General features: G+C 45.3%; 1 long non-coding RNA gene across 1 annotated transcript; it reads left to right on the forward strand.

The window, feature by feature from the left end:
* The first annotated feature begins 2,225 nt into the window (after window positions 1-2,225).
* On the forward strand, window positions 2,226-4,986 carry LOC125524983. Its single transcript, XR_007291106.1, has 4 exons — window positions 2,226-2,496; window positions 3,218-3,348; window positions 3,815-3,960; window positions 4,565-4,986. It is a non-coding gene; the product is annotated as an uncharacterized LOC125524983 (long non-coding RNA).
* The last annotated feature ends 7,683 nt before the right edge of the window (window positions 4,987-12,669 follow it).

Here is a 12,669-nt window from a genome sequence, read left to right on the forward strand (position 1 = left end):
AATTGCATTTAGGGCCCAAATAAATGTTCACTTTGTCGGGCTTGATTTTAGAAGCCCGGGAAAATTTATTTCGGGATTTTTGGAGTCCGTTTAGTATTTCTTTTTATTTTTCTTCTGAGCAAAAAAAAACGCAACCGTCTTTGGGCCGTACTCGGCTAGGACTCTGCCGGCCGGGGGGCTTTATAAGTCGCGCCTCGGGCCCGAGCCAGTCCACCACCAGCCGCCGCCCGAACCCTAACCCTAGCCGCCAGCCGCCGCCGCCGCCCCGCCGCCGATCCGCCGGAGCCGCGCGTCGCCCGAGGTTCGCTGCACCTCGAAATCCGTGCCGTTTTTATTAAAAAAAATTCCGTTTGCCATTTTTCTTTTTCGTCAGATTTTTGCGCGGTTATTTTCTGATCGCGATTGGTGATCCGAATTTCGTTTTAGTTTTTCTTTTCGCTCGTTTATCGGAATCAGGCGATTCAAGCGCCTAGAGTTTCGTCTCGAAACCCTCTATCCGAATAATCAACTTAAACAAGTTTTTGCTACTGTAAAATTTGACTTAGCTTCAGATTACTAGAACGAAGTTGTTTTCTTTCGCCGTTTGACTTTCTTTGCTTCGTTCGATTTGATTCCTTTTGTCAACCGGAGTTCTTAAGTTGAACCTTCTGGTTAGATCTCTTATTTGAGTTTTACCTGTGCATTAGATGAGTACTTATTGTATGCTTGTCTGTTTGCCTGCGATAGAGTACCCAGAGTGCGCCGCCTGTTACTTCGAATCGTTAGGTTTCGCGGATCATCAGCAAGGCAAGTAACACTTTGATCATACCTTTTCTACAACCCAGTTTTTTTGCATTAGATCAATCTTCACACATTGCATGATCAGGATCAAATTAAACTGTGGGATGGGAAGTAGATGAGGTAGTACCTATTACCTGTTTATTATCAAACCTTTGGGAGTTACTTCTACGTTTGCTTATTATGCCATGCTATGCTAGTAGACGTGGATTGGGTGAGTGAAATCCATGACAGATGTGAGATTGATAATTAATGGTTTATCTAAGGTGGCAACTTAAATACACATCTGGGTGGATTGAGGCACCTGGGTATTTCAGGACATGCCTATTTTCTTTTCGACCGCCACCTAGGATCAAAGGGATCATGAGATTTTTCAAACTAGAAACTTCCGTGTGCAGCCACAAGCAATTATGGGCTCTGGCATAGTTGATTAAGTCGTGCGAACTCTTACAGGGTAGACTAGCAGATGTAGGGGAAAGTAGGTGTACCGGTCTATCCATCGTAAGGTGATAACGCTTCTGAAAGACTGTGTCTCGGTCATCCATTTCTCAAACACCATGTAGTGCGAGAAATCCAACGGAGGCGATCGAGTCTTGTGGGGAAAAGTGCGCAAACCTTTGCAGAGTGTAACAAACTAATCATGATTAGCCGTGTCCCCGGTTATGGACATCTTGAGTATCTAGTATCTGGATTATCATGTGAATCTCAACATGTTACTCTAAAATTAATGTTGTTGGGTTAATGATGATGCTTAATTGGGATTGAGAATGCTGTCAACCATTCTCAATGTTTAACAACCACCATGATAGTAATAAAATTTATTCCTTTTGAAGTAGGGAAAAATTGGCTTTATGCAAAACTGTAACCATAGAGCTTTCCACCAGCCAAATATGCATATAGTATAGCTGTTGCATTCCATTACTCTCTATGTGTTACCTTGCCAGCATATTCCATGTGCTGACCCGTTTTTGGGCTGCAATGTTAATGTTGCAGACTTTTCGGACGATGATTAAAGATTTTTTAGGTCGTGGTTCTATACACAGTGATGCCATTGGAGTTGATGGACTCACTTATCTTCCAAGCCTTCAGCTGTTATCGTAATTAGATGGCCTTAAGCCATATTTATTGTAATAAGTTCTCTTTTGAAACACTCGATGTAATAAGTGTGTGATTGCAACTCTGCTATAATTCCTCCGAGTACCGTGTGGTGTCAGCATTACTGATCCAGGAATGACACCGGAGCACAGAGATCAGACTGTTTGAGATCTGGTCGTTACAATGCTACTGGTATGGCTTATCAGTAGCGTTGGTTTCTTTTAAGCATGCTATTAGTAAATATCCTCGATCGTGCCCCGCAGACAAGTGATGTTAGTAGCGAGGGTTTGCTGGGCCGCGCTAGCACTAGAAACATAGTCGTAGCGCGGGTCACGTAATGCGCTACAACTAGCCCAGCACATCGAGACAACCAACCCAGCCCAGCGAACAGCCTCCATCGTTCCCTTATTTTCTCCTCTGCCTCCCACGAACCCTCGCCGCCTCCACCAACGCCGGGCGATTCCGGCTACTTCCGGCGGCCCTCGCCGAAGCGCAGCACACCCACGAGCTCTCCTCGCGACGGTTCTTCCTTCCCTCTGGCAAAATCTGCTCCTCGCGGCAGCAAGCGCTCGCGCACGACCCCTCCTCGTGGCTAGGGTTTCGGCTGCGTCCAACTCCGGCGCGGTGAGATCTCATCTTCCCTCAATTCATTCCCTCTCCTCTCCCCTTCTTCCTTCTCTCCCTGCCCTTTTTTCCCTTCTGTTCCACTACTTTCCTTCCTCCGTGCAATACTGCTCGCAACCTGTTTGTGTTTATGCCTAGCAGCCTTTTTTTCCTTCTGTTCCACTACGTTCCTTCCTCCGTGCACAACCTGTTTGTGCTTATGCAAAGGTGAAATATTGAATGGTTATGAAGTTGTGATAAAATGATTTAAATAGAAAGAGTTTTAAAACAGAGGAAAGGTGGAAAGGGCCTGGTATGCTTTTTCAGAGCAGAAATATACAATTAGACTTGTTGAGCACTATTACTCCAATCAATCAGACATGGATGTCTTTCTGTATCGGCTTCTGTCTTCATTACAGAGTTCAGCTCATTAGCAAATAATAACATTTAGTTGGACACAGCTCGTGCAAGGACACTATATTTAGTTGAAGTTCCTTGATGTGCGAGATGCAAAGATTTTACAACAATTCGAAAGAATTACTGCTGTAAAAAAATCAGGCAGCTCTATTTGTATTCGTTGGGAGGAGTAATTTCACTGCATTCACATACTGGAGAGTAAAATAATGAAAAGCTTCCTTGAGTGATGACCGATGAAAAGATTTTAGTACATAAAAAAATGACAAAACTAGCTTTAGGACGAGCAGCAGGTTTGCTAACATTTGATCTCTGTTGTGCGTTGCAGGTTTGCTACTTAATTCTCAAAAAAATCATGCGTTTGTATCACCATCCTATGGAACCACGAAGCCGGATCCAATGATTTTAGAGAACATTTACTATGTTTATGGATCACTACATGTGATCTGCTAGAACAAGGTGAGATCCTTTTTCAGTAACCATTTCATTTGAAGACACATCATGCTTTTCCGAATATAACTGAACATCTAAAGCAGCCGACTCCAGGGTCTGCTAAGGTTCTATTTTAATCATACGATGAGCAAGGGGTCCGCAACATAGTCACATAATTACAAATCTGAAGCACCATTTAGTTTGTTGGCTAGTAGATGAATCAGAACTAGGCACTTTTATCTGTTGCGAATAATTTAAATATATTTTTAGTGATCTTGTGTGCATTTATAAAAAATCTTAAGGTGGTCATGATTAGGCTGACCAATAGGCTTTTCTTCTATGTGAACAGAAGAAGGAAGATGGTACCTATAGAACCAACGTAATCAATTCTTTATGTACAATTATAGAAATAAAACAGAATAGATATAAGAAGTTTTTGCACTTGACAAATCTATATGCATTCTTATATAATTATTCTCTACACTTTTCATAGCTACCGAAGCACTAGAACTGCTCTCTTTGATGGCATTGAAGAAAGTGGAATACGAGCACCGGCTTATTCTTCACATGAGATAGATGAACATGAGAATGAGCGAGCTATGGATCGATTGTAGAGATAGAGTCAGCATTCTCAAGAGGGTTAGTGCCACATAATGATTGAATATCCGAATGCTCCATCTTTGTTTTATGTAAAGAGTTGGTGTTTTCACATATTGATTGTGCTTGTTTATATTCTAAAAAAAATTGATTGTGCATGTTTATCTTTTAACTGTATCGCTTAGCTAAGATCATAAGAAGATATTTGTAGTTGTACGTTTTCTAAAAATGATACCTTTTCCTCGCAAAACGAAGAGATGATCAACTTTAGGAATTGCAACTTTATCCATGGTAACCATGTGCATTACTGGACCATTTAGTTTGAATAGCTAGTGAGGAATTAAGCATGTATTTTTGGCATGAGCCCCTTTAAATTGCTAGATGAGAAGGAATCTTAACTTAATGAGCGTGAATTGTAATATATTATTTGGTTGAACTGATGCAATTTGCTGATGCCCTCTTGCTTGCTTGCTTGCGAATGACCTGGGAATTATTTCTACTTGGTGCACAGCCTTTACTTGTTGCAATTTGCCTCAAAAGCTTGTATTCAGAATCTATAACAAGATTTCGTACTTCCTTGGAATTCCTTATCTCCTTTTACTTGTGGTCATGCCTAGCAATATCTTGGTTCATTGTTTAATTCCAGGATTTGTGAGTTCCTAGTAGGGAACACATGGACACGAAGCTGCGGCGGTGACGATGATGATATCAACATGGGGCTGCAGCGGCGACGATGACGACGACGAGATCGACATCGTCACGGGGCTGCGGTGGCGACGACGACGACGGCACCCTCACGGTGATGCGGCGGCGGCGATGATGACGACATCAACACCATCAAACACGGGCTTGTGGAGGCGCCAGCCACGATGACCTATAGGCGTGGTGTATATTGTATATATATATATAAATATGTATGTATTAATTATCTATAGTAGATGTGTATGATTGACTGTATGCATAAAATGTGCGTATTATAAAATGCATGTATGTGAGTACTATGAAATGTATGTCTACACTGGAATAGGTAGATTTTTATATTTTTTAAATCTTAATTAGTTACTAGTAGTGTGGGTGTATCATAGAAGCGCTACTACTATCATCCTTTACCAGTAGCGGTTGTTTCAAAACAAGCGCTACTGCTATCATCATTTACCAGTAGCGCGGGGTAAAAACGCGCTACTGCTAAAAAATAGCTGTAGCACCGTAGCAGTAGCGCGGGTACCCGCGCTACTGGTATGCAAAAACCCCACGCTACTGGTAGTGTTTTTCCTAGTAGTGTGGTGTCGTTGGAGGTGTAGGAACGTCCATGGGGATGATTATGGGATGCTCCGCATCATCTCCCCTCCCTTGGGGAAGATCTGACCTCTGATCGAAATCCTGATCACCATGGTTGGGCGAGAGATCTTTGACGTTGAAGATGTCGCTCACGGAGTACTTGTCGCGTGGGATGTCGATCTTGTAGGCATTCTTGTTGTAGCGTTCGAGCACCTTGAAAGGTCCATCCGCTCGTGGCCGAAGTTTGGACTTGTGTTCGTTGGGGAAGCGCTCCTTGCGTTCGTTGGGTGCTTGTTGATTTTGCACTTGGTCGCAAGTCGTTGTACTTGGCACTCGATGGTTTGCCTTGTATCTTCATGCACCTTCTTGAGATGGTTCACGCGTGCACTTGCGTCCATATTGATGCGCTTTTGTAGTGGGAAAGGGAGAATGTCCAACGGGGACAAAGGGTTGAATCCGTAGACGACCTTGAAGGGGGACTTGCCGGTTGTTGAGTGTCTTGCACGGTTGTAGGCGAAATCGGCGATAGGTAGACACTCCTCACACTCCTTGATGTTATTCTTGATGAGTACTCGAAGTAGAGCGGAGAGTGTGCGGTTGTTCACCTCCGTTTGGTCGTCGGTTTGAGGATGCTACGCCGTGGAGAAGAGTAGCTTGATTCCGAGCTTGGCACATAGGATCTTCCAAAAGTAGCTTAGGAACTAGACGTCGCGGTCCGAAACGATAGTCTTTGGCACACCATGGAGACACAATATTTCCCTACAAAAGAGATTAGCAACATGTGAAGCATCGTCTATCTTGTTGCAAGGAATAAAATGTGCCATTTTTTAGAAACGGTCCACAATGACAAATATGGAATCTTTCCCATTTCGAGTCCTAGGCAAACCAAGTACAAAGTCCATGCTAATTTCTTCCCATGGTGGGCATGGAATTGGCAAAAGGCATATAGAGGCCATGAGATTGAGCTTTGGACTTAGCTTTGCGACATGTAGAACATTGGTTGGTGAAACGATTGACGTCCCGAAACATCTTTGGCCAAAATTATCTCTTCGAGAGCGTGGCGAACGTCTTGTCGCGTCCGAAGTGTCCCATTAAGCCTCAAACATGAGATTCCTACAAAAGCAACAAACGAAGAGAGGACTCAAGGATGCAAATTTTGTTAGCCCTCATAAGATAGCCGTCTTTGATGTAATAGCGTTCCCAAGATGTATTCGACAAAACACTTGGCATAAGGAGTAGCAAAAGATGCATCCGCTACGATGTTTCCGTTACCCTTGATGTACTTGATGACATAGGGAAAAGACTCAATAAATTCACTCCATTTAGCATGACGCTTGTTCAACTTTGTTTGACCCTTAAGATACTTGAGGGTCTCATGATCGGTATGAATGATCAACTCATGGGGACGAAGGTAATGTTCCCATTCATGCAAAACGCGGACTAAAGCATATAGCTCTTTGTCATAGATGGGATGATTGAGTTGCGCTCCGAAAAGTTTCTCACTAAAGTAAGCTATGGGGCGCTTCTCTTGCGTTAACACACCTCCTATGCCATTATCACTAGCATCACAATGAATTTCAAAAGGCTTGTCGAAGTTGGGTAAAGCAAGCACGGGAGCATGAGTAAGCAAATTCTTAAGCTCATTGAATGCGGTATCTTGGGATGGTCCCCAAATAAAAGGCGCATTCTTCTTGCTCAAAGCATGCAAAGGCGAAGCAATGGTGCTAAAATCTTTCACAAAGAGACGATAGAAACCCGTAAGGCCAAGAAAACTACGCACTTGATGCAAGTTGGTTGGTTGCGGCCAAGTCTTAATAGCATTAATCTTGGACTCATCAACATGAACACCCTTAGAAGAAACAACAAAACCCAAGAAAACGAGCTTATCAACACCAAAAAGGCATTTCTCCATATTAGCATAGAGGCGCTCTTTTCTAAGAGTTTGCAAAACGGTGCGGACATGGGTGACATGCTCGTTGATAGATTTGCTAAACACATGAATGTCATCAAAATAGACCACAACAAATATACCAATGTAAGGGCGAAAGACATGATTCATGAGGCGCATAAAAGTGCCCGGTGCTTCCGAAAGAACCATAGGCATGACTAACCACTCATACAAACCAAACTTGGTTTTGAAGGAGGTTTTCCATTCATCACCCTCTTGTATGCGAATTTGATAGTAACCACTCTTAAGATCAATTTTGGAAAATATACTGGCACCGCTAAGCTCATCAAGCATATCATCTAGGCGTGGAATGGGATACCTATAGCGAACGGTGATAGCATTGATAGGTCTACAATCGGAGCACATGCGAAAACTACCATCACGTTTTGGCACAAGAATGACCGGAACGCCACACGGGCTCAAACTTTCACGCACATGTCCATGGTCTATGAGATGCTTTACTTGCCTTTGTATTTCTTTTGTTTCGTCGGGGTTGACACGGTATGGAGCTTTGTTCGGAAGAGGTGCTCCGGGGATGAGGTCGATTCGGTGCTCAATGCCTCGTAGAGGAGGTAGACCTGGAGGTAGCTCATCGGGGAAACCATCTTGAAATTCCTGCAAAAGAGAAGACAACACTAGAGGAAGAGTGTGAGAAGTGTTAGTTTGTGGTGCATTGTCCTTGGACACGAGGACGTAGTGTTGGACACTAGATGGGTTCTCACACACTTCTCTCATCTCACGTTTGGTGGCAAATAGAACTAGGTTCTTGTTTTCGCTCATCGTGGAGGCACTCAATTTTGTCTTGTGGCGCTCACTCTCTTTTTGGTGGCTCGCTCTCTCACTATGATCTCCACGATGGGTGGCTTGCTTCTCGACGATCACTTGACTTGGCGACATTGGACGGAGGATGTACTCCTTGCCCTTCATCTTGAAGATGTAGTGGTTCGTTCGGCCGTTGTGGACAACTCCTCTATCGAATTGCCATGGCCGTCCAAGGAGAAGATGACAAGCGGTCATTGGAATGACGTCGCACTCCAAGGTGTCTTCATAGGCGCCGATTTTGAAAGAGACTTGTACTCGGTGCTCGACTTGGATGGTGCCGGAGTCACTAAGCCATTGCACTTTGTATGGATGTGGATGCTTCGTCTTGGGCAATTGGAGCTTGGAGCAAAGCTCTTTGCTTGCGAGATTATGACAACTTCCTCCATCGATGATGACCTTGACGGATCATCCATTGATGCCGGCCTTGGTGTGGAATATGTGGCATCGTTGGTCTTCTTCTTGGTGATGTTGGAGGGTCAAGACTTTGGCGACAACAAGTGCGCGACTTGAGTCTTCATCGCAAAAGACTTGTTCTTCTTCATTGTTCACTTGGAGATGCATGGCGACTTGCTCGAGGGCTTCCATTTCTCCTTCGCTCATGGAGTCATAAGTGCCATCATCGTTGAAGACCATGGTTCGCTTGTTGGTGCACTCGTAGGACTTGTGGCCTCGGCCTCCGCAAATGAAACACTTGAAGGAACTCATCTTGACGGTCTCATCGGTTGGGGTTGATGATGATGAATCTCTCGGCTTGAAGTTTCTCATAGGAGGATGGCTTGTAGTTGACGAAGCTTTCTTGGAAGTCGACTTGTCGATGTTGGAAGTAGAAGGTCTTGTAGACGGTGTTGGATTCGTTGAAGCTTGGTTGTGGGAGAAGCCGTAGGACTTGGATGAGAACATGGCATACTTGAAATCATCTTGCACTTGGCGTTCCGCTTTGGTAGCTTGGTGCACTAGCTCGATGAGATTTGAGTATGGTTGGAAGTCGGCGATCTTCTTGATGGGATGATTGAGTCCATTCAAGAAACGTGCCACTGTTTGCTCATCATCTTCCGTGACATTGGCTCTTATCATTGCAATCTCCATCTCCTTGTAATATTCTTCAACGCTCTTTGTTCCTTGCTTGAGTTGTTGGAGTTTCTTGAAGAGGTCGCGGTTGTAGTAGGTAGGTATGAAGCGTGCTCTCATGACATCCTTCATTTGTGCCCAAGTAGTGATGGGTGGTTCACCTCTTGCCTCTCGGCGCTCTATGATTTGTTCCCACCAAATGAGGACATAGTCTTGGAACTCAAGGGATGCCATCGTGATCTTCTTCTCTTCTTCATAATTGTGCAAACAGAAGATCTTGTCAACCTTCAATGCCCATGAAAGGTACTCTTCGGGATCGTTGCTTCCGTTGAACTTGGGCATGGTGAACTTGAGTTTGCAATAATGTTGCTCTTCATTGTGTTGGGGTCGGGGGTGATGACGCCCATGTTGTTGATGATTGATCAACTCGTGGTGCTCTTGGCGCAGAGGGATGTTATCGTCATGTTGTTCTTGCCGTGGAGGATCTCCATTGTCTTCATGATCTGGATTGATTTGTTGTTCTTGGCGAGCTTGTGGAGGAGCTCGTCGAGCTCGCGGAGGAACTTGACGATGCAAGCGAGCTTGAAATCCTCGTTCTTGAATTTCTTCGCGAAGTGCTTCCTCTTGTTCACGGGCTTGTCTGCTTCGGTTGGCTACGGCTCGACTCGAATCGCGTAGAGCTTGTTGCGCCGCAAGTGCTTGAGCGTCACGGAGTTTTTGTTCTTGATATTGTGCCTCGGCATCTTGAGCATTTTGGTGTAGACGCGCTCGCTCTTCTTCTTCATGTTGGCGTTGTTGTTGCCGTTCTCATGCTAGCGCAAAGGCCTCTTGAGTTTGACGTTGTCGGCGCTCTTGAGAGTCGGTGTCTCGTAGGGGATTGAGGCTTGCTTGATGGTCGGTGCGCGCGGCTCGGCGAAGAGTGTTCGATGTCGGTGTACTTGAGCCGGAGTGGGTGAAGTCGGAGTGGCGGCTTGAACGGCTCCTTCTCGAAGTGGAACATGAGATGTTGAGCAACAAAGCACGAATTTTGTCCATCCTTGCGTCATTCTCTCACTTGTGATCGTCGAGCTTGTGGTCGAAGTAGTCCCTTGTACGTTGCTCGAAAGTCGCAAGTCGGCGGCAAGGTTGTTGATGCGTTCACTCATAGCTTGTTGCTCTTGATGCAAAGCACGTTGTGCACCAAAGAGGTGACTCTTGGTGGCGAAGGAGTTCATGTCGTCGTCTTGCTCCATGAAGAGTGGGTTGGTAGAAGTACTTGGCCTATCCATCATTCCAAGACAAATGTGAGTGGTAGAAAGAGAAGAACGAGTACCAAATGTACCTTGACGGAAGTTGAAAGTGGATCGAGGATCACTCCAATGTAGGACAAGGAAATAGCACAATTGGTACTAGTTCTTGTCAGTTTCTCACACCTACACAAGTAAAAGCTTTTGGTGGAGCTTGGTTAGGATGGTGGCACAAAAATTTGATGCAATTGTAAGTGAGCTTCAATAATGTTGGAAAAGATTCGCAAGATGCAATGTAACAAGTAGACCAAGCATATAAGGTACACAGAAACACACACGCAAAAATATAAGTGGGGTTGTGCAACCAAGGGTGAGCCAAAATGTGGAATCCACAAAAATGCTCTTGTTGCACAACACTAGAGAGACGCTAGCACGATTGCGCAATAGGCGGATACAAGGACTTGTGCACAACCTACTTAGCAAAAATGCAACGACTTCTATCCCAAATATTTTGTATGCAAGGTGTTGCTATGATATGATCCAAGATGATCGAGTATGACAATCTTAATGTTGTAAGGTTCTATGGTTCTTGCTTAAAAGCTCTTTGCTTATATTTCCTCTTTGCTTAAAAGCTTGTTTGGCTCTTTGATGTTTGAGCTCTTTTCTCATGCAATGCTTGACGAACCAAGATAGCAAATGAGTATGTGATGACAACTTTGTGACACAAGAGATGATACCAATATATGCAACAATGATGTATGTATGCTATGGGAAGTATGATCACTAATGTGCACAAGTCTCATTGCCGGCAATACTCAATGGCTACTCTCGATGGGTAAGCAACGCAAAGGAGTAAGGCTATGATGGCTATCAATGTAATGGCAAGAGTGATATGTCCAATACCAAGATGAGGTTACCGTTCTTGCTTCCGGTATGGTGTCAAAATGGTGGCATGAATACCAAGATGTAGTCGAGGTGGTCATTGTTGATGACGATCTATGACATGTCCGTGGCGAAGATGAGCGGCGGTGATGTCGATGTCGAAGCGTACCTGGATAGCCGAAACACAAAAGGATACGGTACCACAACTCAAATTGTCAAACCTCGAAGTAGCAATTGTGTCGGAGAGCGAAACGGTCCAAAAATGGTTGGTTTATGCGGAAGTGGTGGAGGTATGCGGAAATGTATATGGTATATGGTGGGCACCGGAACAAAATTTGATGGAAATTGGGCGGAAAACGGAGCGGTGGATGGAGATGTTGCTGCCAGGGGCGGATGTCCGGGTGGGAGGCCGGATGTCCAGGCTGGACGAGCCGGATGTCCGGGCTCTGGATCTGGGGACGAACGGGATGAACACCGCGAGGAGAGGTTAAAACCGGGCGAAATTCGGAGGAATTTGTGGATGGAAATTAGGGAAAAAGGATGGGAAGCTAGATCCACTCAAAACAAAGCAAATCCAATGATCCAAACCAAAAAAATCTCAACACACCAACAAATCACAAAAAAAAAATTCGGGGCTATTTTTGTGGGGATTTTTCAAATTAGGACAAAAAACAACAAAACAAGGCTAGAAACACAACGGGAAGGCTCCGAAATCGTGATCAACGTGGCTCATGATACTAAGATGATGTAGGGTAGAACCCTAATCGCCCAATCTTTCATGGAAGGAGCGGATCCCACGAAGAACACGAGGAACACAAAGAGGGGAACGAGGGAAATCACAAGGGGAAACACGAGAGGAACACTCAAACTAACAAGAATAAGTCACACATGGGCTAGATCCTCGAGTACATAAAGTAAGATACATGATCCACGATCAACTAGGGACGATACAAAAGGGTAACCGGTTCTTCTCCGTGAGGAGGTCTTGATGTTCTTCCCTAAAGAGGGGTCTTGAATCCGCTTGGGGGATCTTCTCCGGTGGAGGCTCGAATCTCCGAGGAGAAGGTAACCAAGTGGATGAGCAAAGCTCTCACACAAAATATGAGCTAATCCTTTGCTAACCCTAGAAATTTGTACGGGATAGAGTATATATAGTCTAGGGGGGAGAAGGGATACACGGGCCTCGGCCCTTCACTGTGCGCAGACAGGGGAGGTCGGATGTCTGGGCTGGTCGGGCTGGATGACCGGGCTTTGAGGCAACGCCAGATGTCCGGGCTGGGGGGCCGGATGTCCGGGCTGGAGCGGTGGCATTTGTTGCTCTCGGGTTCGGAGGGGCCAAATTTCTGGGCCGGTGGCCAGATGTCCGGGGGCTCGGAAGGGGCCGGATGTCCGGGCTGCCGGGGCCGGATGTCCGAGGCCTGTAGCCTTCTGCGGCTGGGCTGCTGTAGAGGAAGACGCTCCAGGGGCCGGATGTCCGGGGCCTCGGCCGGATGTCCGGGGCCTGGGAGATGCTCTTGGCTCCTTCCG

This window comes from Triticum urartu, chromosome 1 (assembly GCF_003073215.2).
Source record: "Triticum urartu cultivar G1812 chromosome 1, Tu2.1, whole genome shotgun sequence".
Taxonomy (NCBI): Eukaryota; Viridiplantae; Streptophyta; class Magnoliopsida; order Poales; family Poaceae; genus Triticum; species Triticum urartu.